Here is a 15,621-nt window from a genome sequence, read left to right on the forward strand (position 1 = left end):
ACCATCTACCCCTAACCTTCTAAAAGTTGCATCAACAGACAGATGGGATAGAAAGAGAAATTAAAAGTATTACATTGAGGTTTTAAAGTATCAAGAGTGAGAGTTGTTGTGTTTTTTAATCAGTGCATCTCTCTCTCTCTCTCTCTCTCTCTCTCTCTCTCTCTCACACACACACACACACACACACACACTAGTGCTGGATTTACGTATAAGCTGAACAAGCTATAGCTTTGGGCCCCCAAAAAAATTAAAGGGAAAAAACCTGGATGTAACACTTCCAAAATATAAGATAAAAAACAAATAAAATAAAACCTACATACAGCAACCGTGTTTTGTAGGCTCCTATGAGGAAAGGGACGCGGGTGGCGCTGTGGGTTAAACCACAGAGCCTAGGACTTCCTGATCAGTGGTCGGTGGTTCGAATCCCTGGGACGGGATGAGCTCCCGTTGCTCAGTCCCAGCTCCTGCCAACCTAGCAGTTCGAAAGCACGTCAAAGTGCAAGTAGCTAAATAGGTACTGCTCCGGCGGGAAGGTAAACGGCGTTTCCGTGGACTGCTCTGGTTCGCCAGAAGCGGCTTAGTCATGCTGGCCACATGACCCGGAAGCTGTACGCCGGCTCCCTCGGCCAATAAAGCGAGATGAGCGCCGCAACCCCAGAGTCGGCCACAACTGGACCTAATAGTCAGGGGTCCCTTTACATTTATGATGTAAGTAATGGGCCCTGCCTGCTAGCCTGGTCCCTAAAATATCACTGGTTTGCTCATTTCTATATATAGGATGCCTACATTCTGCATGTGCAAATAGCTTTAGATACCTATTAGGTCCATAAATTACCATATAGCATATATTCAACACAAAAAACAGCAACAATTTGTTGTTGACAAAGTACAGCTGGACATATAAAGGGCCCCATTACTTTCAATAGCTTAGGGCCTCATCAAACCTAAATCTGGCCCTGACACACACACACAAAATAATACATGGATGTTTTAGGCTACCTAGTGAAATGGAGGGTGAGAAAGGGGGAATCTGAAACTGGCTTAGGTTTTTAAAACTTTCGCATGCATGCAAATCCTTTTCATGCAGTCATACAGGTTCCAGCTCACCATATATAATAAATAGATTACACACGTAACAGCAGCAGTCTGGAAGCTGCTATTTAGCTGTTTCAAAACAAAGAAAGAAAACAAAAATGCACCCTTATGCCTCAGGAAGGTGCTTCTCTTGCTTATCGCAGAAGCTTGGCATTTCATGCATCTCCAAATCTCTCTCTCTCTCTGCCTTGCATTTTGGAAGACTGCCCTAATTCTTTTCTGCCAGGTCTTGTTGCCAGGGTTGCAGCTGCACAGCCAATTCCTGCTGAAATGCAGGTCTTTGGAGGGGGTACAAAGGCCTTCATTATCTTTTTTTCAGTGCACAAACACAGAGAGAATAGAGCCCTTGCTGTCCCCTCCCACTTGAACAATCCCAGCCACTCAATCATGACTATTTACATATGAAGAGTCATGCAGGGAATACGGCCCAAGTTTCACAAGTCACATGTGTCTGCCAGAAGTTGTTCCAAGAAAGCAAAACGCTCTTCAAGACCATTTATTTGGAATCCAGTAACTTTTTTAAAAATGGCTTTACTCTAAATAATCAAATTAGGCATATGATTATTATTTTTATTTTAAAAACACACACACACAAACTTTTCAAGCCACATCTTGGGATTTGGAGGCCTGAAGACTGCAGTGTTCTTCACCCAACAAGGCAAAATAGTTGGCAAAATGGTATACGTGCGAAAACACTGCGTCAAAAAAAGTCATTCGTGGAATGTAACAGGAGACAATGAAATGGAATGATCTGGGAATTCAGTCCTGGGTAACAAAATCACACACTTTCACAAGAATACTGGTTGGTTTAATTGAATTCCCTACAAATTTTGCTTTGTGTCAAAACACAGTCAAAAGGAAGTAGAATCATGTTTTCTACCAGGAACTGAACATTTTAACTAGTCTGCAGTAGCACCAGCAAACTTTCAAATGTAGTAACAAGTATCAGAGGCAACTGCATGGGGCAAATTTTGAGAAAGCGGGCAGAAGAAGAGTAGGAAAAACAGGGTGATGGCAAAGCAGCATAGATTGGTAGAATACTCAGCTGTGAAAATATAGATCTCATATTAATTCATTTAGTACCGCGTAACAATGGTTCATTGTCTTGCTGATATAATCTTAAATGCTTGACGGGACTATCTTTTTTTACTGGAACAAATGACTGCATCTTGTAGCTGTATTAACCCAGAACCGTTACGGACAATAAGAGGGTCACCTTTGGCTATAGTTGGTTCAAAGCAAGTATCCAGTTGGGTGTGACAGCTTCTAAACTTTTCAAATATTATTATCTGAAGTGTCATTATAAAAGCTAACTGAAACTAAGGAAATGACCCTTAGAAGATTAGAAGACAATTTCCTCACCTCATAATTAGAGAAAAACACTGATGATGGAAGTTTCTCTGTCATTTTAAACCAGGATAAATTGAGAACTTCAACAAAGATCTTCTTGAAGAATAGGGTTGCCATATTTCAAAAAGTGAAATTCCAGAAACCAAAGTTGTTGAGCATTTTTGGCAAAGTTCAAGAAGACCACGTCTACCGTTAAAATTCAGCTCACTTAAACAATTGTGTTCGATCTAGGCTACTAGTTTTTAAATATGTTGCAATTTGGCATTGTAGAAGCACTAACAAGATGAACTTAAATGCTGCAGCAACAAATGACAGGCCACAGTCCACAGTGCCTTCTTTCAAAGGTGACCTGTAGAAGCAATCCCACCAGATGTCAAAGAGAACAACAACTACCAGACTTTTGGAAGACATCTGAAGGCAGTCCTGTTTAGGGAAGCTTTTAATGTTTGATGGATTACTGTATTTTAATATTTTGTTGGAAGCTGCCCAGAGTGGCTGGGGAAGCCCTGCTAGATGGGCAGGGTACATTATTATTATTATTATTATTATTATTATTATTATTATTATATCATCATCATTGGTTTTCAGAACAGCTATCTGCATAAAGATTATCTGTGCTTCTACCATACATAAGTATTTAATATTTGGCTGTGTCAATAACAAAAACAAACTTTGGTTGGAAGAAGAGTGACACAGAGATGTGCCTGAAGGACCAATGAATATTATTTAGCAGAACACCAAAACCAGAAAACCTCTGTGAAATTTCTGTTTCATTATGAGCACCACACACCCAAGGGAATCAAGATACTATGACAAAGTTTTTCTACCTACTTGCAGGTAGAGTAGGAAGAAACCTAACAGCGAAGTTTGACATGCTTCCAATAATTATAAAAAGAATGTGCTACAATATGTTTTAACAGAATTACAGTTTAAAAATAAAATAAAAGTCACCTTGTTATATATGCATAGGGTACTAAATGTAGGTAACTGTGCAGGCAATTTATTTTATCACTTTCTTTTGGCAAGAAAGGTAAAATATTGAACCCTATAAATAATGAATGAATGACTGATTAGAAGGTGCAACAGTCCTGCTAAAAACATGTGCAAAGATGGTTGTAAATAAACACCCCTGTGGATTGTGTTGCAGATGTTGCAAGTTATTAGCAATCTAATGGGCCTTAAAAAAAAAAAATCAGTTAGCTGTCCAAACAACTACCATTAAACAGAGCTGAAATAAATGGACTTTCTACATTAACAAATCTAATTGCATTCACACCTCTGAAACTCCCTGAAAACTTAATTTGTTTTGCTTTAAACCTTACCCCTTAATAGTGTAAGTTGTTTTTCCTGGCCCCTTGGACAACTGTGTGTCCTTACACTGAACCAATTTACGTGAAAGTTAAGTCCCACTGTGTGTCAAACTATGTGGTTAAGTACAAAGCCTTAAAGATAAAGGTAAAGGGACCCCTGACGATTAGGTCCAGTCACGGACGACTCTGGGGTTTCACGCTCATCTCGCTTTATTGGCCGAGGGAGCCGGCGTACAGCTTCTGGGTCATGTGGCCAGCATGACTAAGCCGCTTCTGGCGAACCAGAGCAGTGCACGGAAACGCCATTTACCTTCCCGCCAGAGTGGTACCTATTTATCTACTTGCACTTTGACATGCTTTCGAACTGCTAGGTGGGCAGGAGCAGGGACTGAGCAATTGGAGCTCACCCCATCGCGGGGATTCGAACCACCAACCTTCTGATTGGCAAGCCCTAGGCTCTGTGGTTTAGACCACAGCGCCACCCGCATTCAGCATTACAGCAGCGTATAGAAGTATGCAACTAAAACCCAATGGTCTTTGTAAACACTATTGTATTTGCATCTTGGACTTAGACACATGAACACAGATAATGAAAGATGCATTTACATGCAAATTTTATTTCAACCCTTAGGTGGAATTAGGGTCTACTTCACACATTCATTTTAGGAAATGTGCTCACATATTTCCTCTCATCATAGCTGTCAACTTTTCCCTTTTCTTGCGAGGAATCCTATTCGGAATAAGGGAATTTCCCTTAAAAAATGGGAAACGTTGACAGCTATGCCTCTCATATTGCCTAACAATAAGGGCTAGAGACTTTAAGAAAGGAAAAGATAAGAACTTCAGCAGGTGAATGGAGGCACATCTGGCTATTTGGGCTGTAGGGAAAATCTAACCAAAATCTATAGCCTTATATATGAAGTCATGTTTTGGGGGGTGGGGATTCTGGATTGAATGAAAATACAGTGGTACCTTGGGTTAAGTACTTAATTCATTCCTGGAGGTCCGTACTTAACCTGAAACTGTTCTTAACCTGAAGCACCACTTTATCTGATGGGGCCTCCTGCTGCTGCCACGCCGCCAGAGCGTGATTTCTGTTCTCATCCTGAAGCAAAGTTCTTAACCTGAAGCACTATTTCTGGGTTAGCGGCGTCTGTAACCTGAAGCGTATGTAACCTGAAGCGTATGTAACCCGAGGTACCACTGTAGTACTCTTAGTGGTCTTAATTGAATTTAAAACATGGGCATAATTCCTCAGCCACCACCTCCTTGAAGTTCAAGCAAACTATACACATTCAATTTAATCTTAGTGTGCCACATTAATAGCTAGGGGAAATAAATGCTCAAGCAGTATTCATAAAAGAAGACTCAAACATAATTGCCAATCACAGGTGCCTGTTGTTACAAAGAAGCTTACAAAAAGGGTTGCAGTCCCCGCCCCCAAGATGGTACTGAAAAATGACAGAAATGTAGCACATTGCAGGAATAAAAAAATATTCTAGATGGAAGATCATGTTCTACGATACAATAAAAGCTCTAATCTGGAATAACCTAGACATTTTGTCCATTGCAAACATCTAACTTGTTTCAACATATAAGTATTTTTCCAATGGAACAATTCCCTTTAAATTTTGATGAGAAGAATGGCCTTCATCCACATATTGACTAGTGAATTGTTTCTCCCATGCCAGAAAAACAAGAAGCAGAAAATTAGTCTACTTCTAAATTAAAGGTAGACTGGATGCCATAAACACTACTAATTCCAGTAGGGGCAGCAGGAGAAATAATTACTGTCAAAAATAATTCACTCAATTAACTGAGGGTCATAAAGCACCGGCACCTTTGGTCAAAGTTAGTTTGTATTATATATGAATATTAATAAGTCTGTTTCTCCTGTGGAAACAAAAGATATTTGCATATCATAATTCCAATGTACTGCTCTTCAGAGGCTCATTACCAGAGAGGTACTTCAAATGCTGTTTAGAAATTCATGAAAGAATGCCATGAAACCAGATCAAATCTATTTGAGGTTAAATGCCCTGTCATGCTTTGCTGAGCACAGTACCATGATGAATTTGCTTCCCCATCTGTTCTTGCTATTTAGCCTAACCATTTGGAGGGTTAAAAGCAAACAGATAGATTTCTGATTGCCTGGTTTCATAATCAGGCTCTCTTGCACCTCCAAACACCCACTACAGGCAGCTATGTCTAGTAAATGGAAATGATTCTTCTTCATTGCAGAGGCTACTCTGAAGAAGTGCTGCAGAAAAACAACAAGCTAGCATAATGAAACAGCACTTGCAAGACCACAACTGTAGAGTTACAAGAGGAGAGAGATGGCAAGAATTGTGGTTGGAAACATCAGCACAGGATTGAAGTCCCAATGGCTTTACCCAAATACAGGGCTGAGCTTGTGTCATGCTCAGTTGCAAGTTAAAGAGATGCAGAATGGTATACAGAAAGCACTACTTTGTTGACCAGGCAAGATTAGGAGGGCATTCCTGTTCATACCAGGTCTGCCAAACATAAGGTAAAAGGTAAAGGTAAAGGATCCCTGGATGGTTAAGTTCAGTCAAAGGTGACTATGGGGTTGCAGCGCTCATCTCACTTTCAGGCTGAGGGAGCCGGCCTTTGTCCACAGACAGTTTTCCAGGTCATGTGGCCGCTACTGGTGCACGGAGGACCTCGACGAGTGCCAGAGCGCATGGAAACGCCATTTGCCTTGCTGCTGCAGTGGTGCCTATTTATCTACTTGTACTGGTGTACTTTCAAAGTGCCAGGTTGGCAGGAGCTGGGACAGAGCAACATGAGCTCACCCCGTCACAGGGATTTGAACCACTGACCTTCTGATTGGCAAGTCCAAGAGGCTCCGTGGTTTAGACCACAGTGCCATCCGCGTCCTGAATAAACAAGCACACAATCGCTGATAGGTCCACCTGCCATTGTGAGGCTCAAAGCAATGAAGATGATGCCTCCTCAGCTGTTGCCATTGGCTGTGGGTTTATTATGATGTCACAAAAGCACTTGGCAGGTTTCTTCCACTTGCAGGAGGCAAAGTGGTGAATGGAAGGAGGCAGTCCTCTGGCAGTGGGATGCTAGGGAGTGATAAGGGAGCCCAAGAGGCTCGGTGGTTTAGACCACAGTACCACCCGTGCCAAACATAAGGTGCTATTCTTTCACATCTCTATTCTGACCTGTCCCTAAGAGGGCACCAAATCCTGAGCATGATCAGAGCCAAGAAATTCACTAGGTTAAGTCCCAGTCTCAAACCATATGGCTCCCAGTTCACACTCATTAACTATATGTATTTCAATTTTTTTCAAATATTTCAAAAGGGTACTAGAAGCAAGGATATTGGATGCCTATACTCCTATATCCACAGAGAATAGGACAAAATCAACAAACACCAGGGCTAGGTTTGAAAAAACAACTACCAAAAGAAAATAAAAGACTGATTATGTATCAACGATGGCAGCAAGAATGCTTCTAGCCCAAAGATGGAAGGAAGGAGAAGTGCGGACCAGAGAGGAATGGCAGACCAAGCTGATGGAATATGGTGAGGCAGATGGGAAAGATCAGAAACCAGGAAGATCAAGTATTCCTAAAAGATTGGAATACAGTGGTACCTTGGGTTAAGTACTTAATTCATTCTGGAGGTCTGTTCTTAACCTGAAACTGTTCTTAACCTGAAGCACCACTTTAGCTAATGGGGCCTCCCACTGCTGCTGCGCCACCGGAGCACGATTTCTGTACTTATCCTGAAGCAAAGTTCTTAACCTGAAGCACTATTTCTGGGTTAGCGGAGTCTGTAACCTGAAGCATATGTAACCTGAGGTACCACTGTAACTTTTTAACATACCGTACTTAAAAAGCCACCATAGACAGTTAAAATCATTGGCGGGGAGACAATGACACTTGTAATGTGAAATGAATTTTGGTTACTATGATTATGTAACAGATGGATAACGGTAAAAGATGCAGAAAAAATGAAAAATATAAAATCTTTGTAAATGGAACCCATGGAGGGAGGGGAGGAGGTCTGTAGATTCGAAAGAACCTTTTTATTTTTTTATGTTTTGGAATGGTTACAGTGATTGTGTAAAAATTTATGTAAAACCAATAAAACATTATAAAAAAGAAAGAAAAAACATAATATTCAAGTGACGATAGCTATCAATTGTACAGACAGAGAAAATGTGAGCAAATCTTATGTTTTTTAGACATGAAGTCACCAGCCCAGATGACATATATATAGATTGCCTTTTACCCAGAGCATTCTCTGGTGGGCAAAATACTAAAAGTGAAAACTAAAATCCTAATTTTCACATTACGATGCTCTCTGTTTCTGCCACAGAAGTTTTCATGGCTGAACTGGCATTTGCTGAGAGTGCCTTTCGGTACAGAACGTATCATCTTCCATGCAGAGAGTTGGGCTAAATGGCACGCTGGCTAGATCCTTTCCAACTCTAATGCATGTTTGTCTCAGCACTAAATTGATTTATGGAGATTTTCCATCAAGGTCTTTAATGGCAGGGACAGCAGAAAGAAAAAGAGGGAGGGGCATGCAAATGACATGCTGTAAATAAAAATGAAGGCTGAATTCTGGTAGCTCACAACTACATTCACTGCAAAACAAGTACAGTATTTTTTATATATTTTAAATCATGCTGTGTTGTACACTCAGTTAAATTATGGACTGTCAGTATGGCTTTATTTTACCTTTCTATATCAGCAGGATGGGGGTCAGCAAGATCATGCAGTATCAAAACAAGAATTAGATATGAGTTAAGCGGTTAAACATAATTCTGGCAAACTGTCAACGTCAGCAAACACCTCCAAGGCTACCTGCCTCTCTTAATTTGTGAATCCCTCAGTCGCTAGGCGTGCCTTTTACCATTTTCAGTTGGTAAGACCAGTGGCATAGCATGGGGGGTGCAGGGGGGGCCGGCCGCACCGGGCGCAACATCTGGGGGGGGCGCACTCGCCGCCTCCGGAGTCACCGAAGAGCCTCAGGCGCAGGCTGTAGCAGAGCCCCATGTCTCGCGGAACCGACGAGCTGTGTGTGCACGCAGGCAGCAGCAAGAAGAAGCTGGCAGCGGTGGCAGGTTAGGGGTTAGGGGCGCAAATTGCTTGCCTTGCCCTGGGTTAGGGGGCGCAAATTACTTGCCTTGCCCCGGGTGCTGACAACCGCTGGGTAAGACTATGGGCCATTCCTGCATCAGGTAGCTTTAACAGCTGGAATTGTGCACGCATTGCTAGCCTCGCAGTTGGATTACTGTGATGTAAACTGAATCCGAGCCAGCTGTATAGCATAGTACTACTGGTAAACCCCTGAAGGGGTAAGGTCTCTGGCGAAAAGCAAATCCGGAAAGAGAAATTGCATGCATACAAACCTTCCTAAGAGAATCTGAAATGGAAGGCAGAATTTGCACCAGTTACGCAGAAAAGACAACCATGCATATATGTAACATGCACAATAATTTGAAAATATTAAAAAATAAAAAAATATCAGTGCATTACTGAGCTTGATGGCAAATAAAGGTTGTCCAGAGTCTCCAAGGCTACAGCTGGTGCAGGAGAAAATGTGCTCATTTCAGAAACATTGCCCTTTAGGTTGACATCTGTAGCATGCAGAAATAAGGAGACGTAACGTATTCATAGCTGCTTTGACTCTTTGTGAGCACATACAAGGGGGAAATCAAAACAGACTACAGAGATGCATGTGAACATCTAGTTTTCATCCCTAATTAGAATCACTCTACAGTTGTTCAAAGAGAGCAGTTACTCAACGGGCCTAAGAAAATCCACACCCACACACACAAAATTATTAAGTAGCTCATTGTTAACAACACAGTCTTTGGTTATTTGGTTCTTGCAGTTGTCTGGCCATTACACCCAGAAATATTCAAAAGAAGGAAAGACCCCTATGCCAAGCAGTTTAGTCTGAAAGTGTTTGAAACACAGATCCTTGGCCAGTTCTGATACAACATGCATGAAACACAAATGGCTTGGTTTTGTGACTTCCTGGAATCACACAAACAATAGAAACTATGGCTTAAGGGGGTCACATGTACATGTGTGTTGCTAGAGAGGTGCACTTTGATCCACCCCAGCCCTTTTTGTTTCTACCCTGAGCTAAGCAAAGGTTTGGCTAAACTGGGACTCATGGTGAAGAACAGACCTTGCCTACAGCTAATAATAATAATAATAATAATAATAATAATAATAAACATTTCTATTTATACCCCGCCCTCCCCAGCCAAGACAGGGCTCAGGGAGGCTAACACCCGAAATAAAAACAAATTGATTGAAATACAACTTAAAAACAAGATTAAAATACAACATTAAAATATTAAAATACAGCCTCATTTCAATGGAAACTCGAATCAAAAACTTTTGGGGGGGATGAAAACGTCAAGTCTTCACCAAGGCTAACTTTCCAGACTGGTCCTACATGGGACAGGAAAAAGCCAGGGAAGTCCCCAAAGAGGAGTTCCATCACAGGAGGAGAAAGGTAAAAAGAAGAGGGGGAGGGAATCTCTTACTCACAGGCTGAAGATATTCTAGGATGTGTCCAGTATCAGAGTAACCAGGCCACAGAATCTTGCATAAACCTATTGTGGAGCACCCCCCTTTATGTCAGTTCCATTCATGAAAACTGTTTGTAGAACACACACACACATGCACATGGAGAACACTATGTTATTGCTAATGGTTTAGTGCAATATGAACAATTTCTGAGCAGAGGTGATTATCATCTGTCAGTGGTTAACAGATTGGCACCTTGAGTACCTTCTTATGCAAATCATGGACAATGTTTGATTAGTTGTTCACCCTGCATGTTAGTGATTTCACATTGCTTGTGACAAATGGCAATTTTATAGCCATTTTGACTTTATGCATGACCTTGTTTTACTATTGCATAACCCACTTTAGGATGCTCTGGTGAAGACTATTACCTAACAAATAAAGTCAAAGCTACTGAATACACAACAATATCCGCAAATGACACCTGTCACTTATTTGTGTGGGTGGGTGTGTAATTTGAAGGAGAAAAAACCCCTCCTGCAAATGGAAATTAAAAACAATAACCAAAATAAGCAGCACAGACTGCTCTTTCCCATTGCCAGGTCTGCATGAGCCCATGTAAACGTAAAGGTAAAGGGACCCCTGACCATTAGGTCAAGTCGCAAACAACTCTGGGGTTGCAGAGCTCATCTCGCTTTACTGGCTGAGGGAGCCAGTATACAGCTTCCGGGTCATGTAGCCAGCATGACTAAGCCGCTTCTGGAGAACCAAAGCAGCGCACGGAAATGCCGTTTACCTTCCTGCCGGAGCAAGTACCTATTTATCTACTTGCACTTTGACGTGCTTTCGAACTGCTAGGTTGGCAGGAGCAGGGACCGAGCAACGGGAGCACACCCCGTCATGGGGATTCGAACCGCCGACCTTCTGATCGGCAAGTCCTAGGCTCTGTGGTTTAACCCACAGCGACACCCACGTCCCTATGAGCCCATGTGGAAGGCCTTCTATTCCATCCCATTTGGGGAAGAGATTCCTGCTTGTTGCAGATGCAGCACAGCACTTAGCAACATAAAACATAAAACATAAAGGGTCTTCTGGCAAGCCTGAGGCTGGATGGTAGCAAACATCCCTCCATTGCAGCAGGAAGAAGCCATTTGGCAGCACCCTTGGAGTGCATATTTGAGACCACTCAAAGTGGATTATGTTAATCAGATGCCTACTTTCCTGACAGCCCTGTTTCAGTTTCATTCCAACCATTCCATTCCAGGAAGCTTTGGTACTCACAGTAGTGAAAATACCAGTATCTGCACCTTTACTAGTGCACACAGAGAACCTGATTCCACTCACATCTTGCATGATAAGCTGAACGTCACAGGAGTAGATACCTTTCTGCCTCTCATGCCCTGGCTGCAGTTCTCAGTCTACCCCTTTGTCACTCTAACCACCCTGAAAGGGATTAAGATAAAGTGGCTAAGCTTTTCTCAGTCTAGATTAATTTAACTACCTTCTTTTAATCCAATCACAGTTCTTTAAAGGAGTGGTAAAGGGATGGGTTTTCACATTATCTATTATTGATAAAAGTGACTCTCCATGAGAGAATATAAGTAGGAGTCCTAGGAATTGTTATACTAAAGAAGAATGGCAATTTCTACTGATGTAATATGTGCAGCTTGCAGACTTAACATATAGAATAAGAGAACAAGAAGAACATAGGTTTAAAGAAGATTGGAAAATGCTTATTGAAAATATTGGGGGGGGATTGTGTACACTCGGAAATGTTGGCAGCATTAAGATAAATTCAACAGTGTAAATAAGTTTTGATTGATGTAGTAATGAAATACTGAATGGTTTAGTTTATGTAAAATATGCAGGGATTTATGTTATACAAAATGAACCATGGAAAGAGAAGAAAGGAAGTCACTGATATTTTAAGGTTGTGTAAATTAATATTCTACAAGGTATTTTTATGAATATTTATTAGCATTTTCAATAATAAACATAAACAAAAAAAAGAAAAAGAGAAAATAACAAAAAATACAAAAAACTTTAAAAAGACAATTAAAAACAAATAAAATTTCAGTTGCTTATTTTCATATAACTTCTTTCTCAGACCTCCTCACTCCTCCCCTTCTTGTATTCCCATTCAAGTTATTAATCCCGCAAATCCTTATTACTTATTTCTCAACCTTCACTTAATAATTTTTACATACTGTTGTTTTACCTTTCCTCTTTCTTCCATTTAATTACTTTTACATGCCTTAATTTCATTTCATTTTAACCATTCTAAAAACCAATTTTAACTTATCTAATCTAAAATATCTTATACATCATTTCTTATTCTTTAACATATTTCTTAAAGTCGATCAGTTTTTTCCTTCCACGGCTTTCCCAACTTCCATACAAATGACAGAACAAATTAAAACAAAATAGTTAATAATTATGTACCCTTTGGATTACCAAACTTCACCCCCCAAATTAATATTCTACAAGGTAAAACAGAAAAACGTAATGAAAATGATACCAAAAAGGGGAAGGAATTGTAGTCATAAAGTTGCCATCTTCACTGAAACAGCATTACTTGGAAGTAAAGTTCCTCTATGTGACTTTACAGCAAGTCCAAGTACTTATATCTGACATATCAGCACAATATACTCAAGTCAGCTGTCCAGCTCAGACCTGGAGCCAGCATGACATAGTGGATTGTGAATGGTCTTAAGAGACCTAGGGGAAACCCCGCTTGGCTATGAAACTCTGTGGGTAACTTTCAATCTAATTTGCCGCACAGGAATGTGAGGATTAAAGCTGGGGAGGGGGAGAGGGGGAACCTTGAACTGCTGGCAGTTTTCTTCTGAGCACAAACAGTGGTTTCTGGAAATGGGAATATTGATCAGGACCACAGTGTAGGAGGGGAGGAGTTTCAGGATGCCTCCTCCACCAATCATAGCACTCCCAATCATAGGAATATAGGAAAGTGGGCTACTCTTGCCTAAGTCATAGAACTGTAGAGTTGGAAGGGACCCTGAGGATCATCTAGTCCAACCACAGTCGTACCATTGGTCCATCTAGGACATGGGAGGCGGGTGGCACTGTGGTCTACACCACTGAGCCTCTTGGGCTTGCCGATCAGAAGGTCAGCAGTTCGAACCCCCATGATGGGGTGAGCTCCTGTTGTTCTGTCCCAGCTCCTGCCAAACTAGCAGTTCAAAAGCACACCAGTGCAAGTAGATAAATAGGTACCCCTCCAGCGGGAAGGTAAATGGCATTTCCGTGCGCTCTGATTTCCATCACGGTGTTCTGTTGTGCCAGAAGCGGTTTAGTCATGGTGGCCACATGACCTGGAAGCCTGTCTGCGGACAAACGCCAGCTCCCTCGGCCTGAGAGCAAGATGAGCACTGCAACCCCACAGTCACCTTTGGCTGGACTTTACCACCGAGGGGTCCATTACCTTTACCATCTAGCTCATGGGTAGGCAAACTAAGGCCCGGGGGCCAGATCCGGCCCAATTGCCTTCTAAATCCCTCACACAGAATGGTCCGGGAATCAGCATGCTTTCACATTAATGTGTGCTTTTATTTAAAAGGCATCTCTGGGTTATTTGTGGGGCATAGGAATTTGTTCTTTTGGTTTTTCCCAAAATATACCACCACCCCCCAGGTCTGAGGGACAGTGGACTGGCCCCCTGCTGAAAAAGTTTGCTGACCCCTGATCTAGCTCATTACTGTTTACACGGACAGGCATCAGCTCTCCAGGGTTTCAGGCAGGAATCTTTTACCAGACCTACTTGAAGATGCTAGCGATTGAACCAGGCATTTTTATTTTTGCATACAAAACATATGCTCTACCACCGAGCAACTCCAGGAGTCCCCTATGATGCTTTTCAAACACACACGTGCAAATGCACAACACATTAAAAATGGCGTGTAGCTTGAGCTTTGTTCTTTCTGCAGTTAAACAACCTGTTTAATCCTGGGGTTACTCTTGAACCCCCAGCTCTTGTGCCCTTGCCACAAAAAGGACTCTTTGGATAATGGTCCTTCCTTATCTTCCTAACTGCAGTATTTCCTTGTTCCTTCAAAAGCGAAAGCAAGTTAAGCTTCCAGAAGCGACATAGATGCTAAGCACAGTGGAGTTGTATCTGTATTGGCAATGACAACTGTTTACAACATTTCACTCAAGTCACCCCTAAGCCCCACCCCAAAAAATGTTGGTGTGTATAATGGAGGATAAACACTAAGATCCAGATTATAAACACGTAAAATAAACACTACTTTATAAATATGCAATAAATGCACCATTTGTCAGCAAGGGTGTTATGCTCCAGAGGTGGTAGAAACTATGTGGGAAGTCACAGATTCCCTTAGGGTTGCAACAATTTGCCAGTTTGTGGTATGCTGCAGCAGCAGAAAACAATTTAGAGAACTGGAAATAGGAACTTTGCACTGATATACTGTAATCTCTGCAAAACTACCCATATGAGCAGCTCTGTCAGTGATTTCAGTATTTAAGTTCAGGAAACACAGTTTGCTACTTGAAGAGAACATCCTAAAAGAGAGGCTGACAAGTTCTAAGCAGGCTTCCCTTTTTACCTAAATCATTTATATCAAAGTATTGCTCCTGTTGGACGCAGGTGACACTGTGGATTAAACCACAGAGCCTAGAACTTGCCGATCAGAAGGTCGGCGGTTCGAATCCCCGCGATGGGGTGAGCTCCCATTGCTTGGTCCCTGCTCCTGCCAACCTAGCAGTTCGAAAGCACGTCAAAGTGCAAGTAGATAAATAGGTACCGCTCCGGTGGGAAGGTAAACGGCATTTCCGTGTGCTGCTGTGGTTCGCCAGAAGCGGCTTAGTCATGCTGGCCACATGACCTGGAAGCTGTACACCGGCTCCCTCGGCCAATAAAGCGAGATGAGCGCTGCAACCCCAGAGATGGCCACGACTGGACCTAATGGCCAGGGGTCCCTTTACCTTTACCATGGGAGTTCAGTCAAGCTCACTGCATAAAACAGCCATTTAGCAGACTTGTCTTTACTAGGCAGACACCAACAAACACCACTATGCATACACACACTATTTACAGATGCTACAAGTAGTCTTCTCTCTCTGAGCCCAGAGAGGGTTCCTTGCTTCAAAGTCCTTGCTGCCAAGTCCTAAATTCAGCTGCTTTCAAACTCCTGCAACTCTTCAGTCTTGCCCAGAATCCCAATTCTTCCTCTTCCTTTTTCTGTTCCACACAGTCTCACACAGATTCTCTCAATGTCCTACCACAATAAATGCTATAGCCTGAGCGCCTTATCTACCCAGCCTCATGTGCCAATTCTGCCCAGCAATACTGATAAGGCAG

The 15,621-nt window shown here is 42.0% G+C and overlaps 1 protein-coding gene across 4 annotated transcripts in view; it reads right to left on the bottom strand.

Annotated features, from left to right (window-relative positions):
• The window catches only part of CDC42SE2 (CDC42 small effector 2), a 98,602-nt gene that overhangs the window by 61,075 nt on the left and 21,906 nt on the right, over positions 1-15,621 (bottom strand). The window contains exon 1 of one of the 4 annotated variants that reach the window (XM_081880630.1): positions 10,305-10,425. The exons of 2 other annotated variants lie outside the window; for them this stretch is intronic. The gene's annotated coding sequence lies outside the window, so the exon portion shown is untranslated. Of the gene's footprint in view, positions 1-10,300; positions 10,426-15,621 lie in introns of those variants that run through there. One more of the 4 variants, XM_081880632.1, reaches the window with a different exon arrangement.

Source organism: Podarcis erhardii, assembly GCF_964252035.2.
Source record: "Podarcis erhardii genome assembly, chromosome: 11".
In the NCBI taxonomy this organism is placed as follows: domain Eukaryota; kingdom Metazoa; phylum Chordata; class Lepidosauria; order Squamata; family Lacertidae; genus Podarcis; species Podarcis erhardii.